This window comes from Cyrtonyx montezumae, unplaced genomic scaffold (assembly GCF_038088225.1).
Source record: "Cyrtonyx montezumae isolate F1298 unplaced genomic scaffold, pur_monq_1.0 scaffold_82, whole genome shotgun sequence".
Lineage (NCBI taxonomy): Eukaryota > Metazoa > Chordata > Aves > Galliformes > Odontophoridae > Cyrtonyx > Cyrtonyx montezumae.
The window spans coordinates 22,557-24,652 of NW_027072092.1; positions in this window are offsets into that span (position 1 = coordinate 22,557).

The window sequence follows — 2,096 nt, forward strand, 5'->3', positions numbered from 1 at the left end:
TGGGCGGCACTGAACTCCACGCCCCGCTGCCCCGCCCCTCCCCCACCTCACTCAGAACTGAGCTCACACCCCCAACCCCCCCCGTCCCACCACCCCTCTGTGCCAATGGGGGATGCACGGTGGGGGGGGCGGGGGGGGGGGGGACACGCCACCATGCACGGAGATGGTTGGGGGGGGGGGGGGATGCCATGCATAAGGTACACACCAGGACACGGTGCTGCAGCTCTGCATTTGCACAGCAGTTCCCATGCCCCCCCGCCCCCCCCTTCCCCATCCCCGCTGTGCTTTGTGCTAACGGGAGTGCAAAGCTCAGTGAGGGGGGGGGGGCTGCCATGCACAGGGGTGGGGGGTCCTGGCATGCCCACAGAGCCACAGCGCTGCTGCAGCATGGCAGCATCCTCATGCCCCCCCCCCCCCCATCCCCACTGTGCTTTGTGCCAATGGGGGTGCAAAGCTTGGGGGGACCGGGCTCAAGGACCCCCACCCCCCGCAAAAAAAGGAAAAAAAAAAAGCCCCAACAAAACCCAAAACTCATCCATAAGGAGCTGCGGCTCCGCTACGGTGTTCCACTTTGGTACCAAGAACAAATCGTTAAGAAGAACAATTAATCACAACCCGAAATTAAACGCATCATCAAGTGACTGCTATTGCTGCCAGGAGCTGCTGGCCCCCACCCGGCCTCGCTGGGGGGGGGGGACATAGGGATGGGGGGGAGGGGAGGCAGAGAGTAAGGGATGGGGGGGGAGACCCTCACACCATCAGAGCTGAACGGGGAAGGACCCCCCCCCCCACACACACACACACACAGCGGACGGGAAGAGATTCATTTCTTTTCTTTTCCTTTTAAATATTTATAGATATATATTTGTAGCACGTATATTATATATATATATATATAATATGTAAATATACCTTTGAAAACAATATAAAATGTTAAGACACTTCACTTAAATGTAAAGAGTTGCTCTTTTTTGCAATCCAAAGAAATTGCATCGTGATTATTATTATTATTATATATATATATTAATTTTTTTTTGCGTTTTTTTTTTCCTTTGTTATCCAAAAAAAGGCTCTTTCTTCTGTACAAAAATGACCGATATAAAATAAAATTAATAATAATAATAATAATAATAACTAAAAGAAAAAAAAGAGTGTTTTAGGTGGGGGAGAAAGTGGGGGACGGGGTAAAAATAATAGGAAAGTAAAAAAACAAAGAAGCAACCCGAGGACGAAGGAAGTAACGAACGAAAGGAGTGATTCCATCTCTTTGTTGCACTTTGGGGACGGACTGCACGGCACGGGACACACGGGCACACACATGCACACACACGCAGCGTGCCCCCCCACCCCACCCCCCCCCACCACCCCCAATAACCCTCCCCTACCCCTCCCCCAACTCCCACCCCGCCCCCACGGCACTGCGTGGGGATGGGGCTGCGCTTACCCCCCCCTCCCCTCCCCCACCCTCACCCCCCCGCTGCACCCTGCTGCAGTGGGGGCTCTGGGAACCCCTGTCCCCGATGTCCCCAAGGGCACGGGGTGATGGGGAGGGGACACGGGGTCCCCACGCGCTCAGAGCATCACAGCGTCCCCTCTCCCCTGGGAACACGGACGGACCATTAAAGTGCTACGTAACGAACCGACAGCGACTGGGACAACGCCAACAGCCCCCCCGGAGCCCCCCCCCCCCCAACAACTCCCCCCCCATCCCCCACGTATCGCAGCCTTCCACCCCCCCGGGGCACCGCGATGCTCCTCGGGCATCACCGACCTCAGGTGGCCTCGGAGCATCGTCCCCGCGGGCGGTGTCCCGAGCTCAGAGGGCGGGGGGAGGGCGCGGGGGGGGTCCTCGGCTGCCGGTTTTTGCCCCCTCTGCCCGCTGCGTCCTTGTTGCTTGGAGCTCGTGGGGTGGGTGGGGTGAAGCTCCGAGAGCTCTTCGATAAACAGCACAGCAAACGGCGGTGGAAAGGAGGGGGGGGGGGGGTGGGGGGGGATGGGGAATAGGGGGAAGGAGGGAGAACGGAAAAGGAGAACAACCGAAAAAGAAGAAAAACAACGGAAATAGACGGGGAGGGGGGGGGAATAGAAAGAAAGAA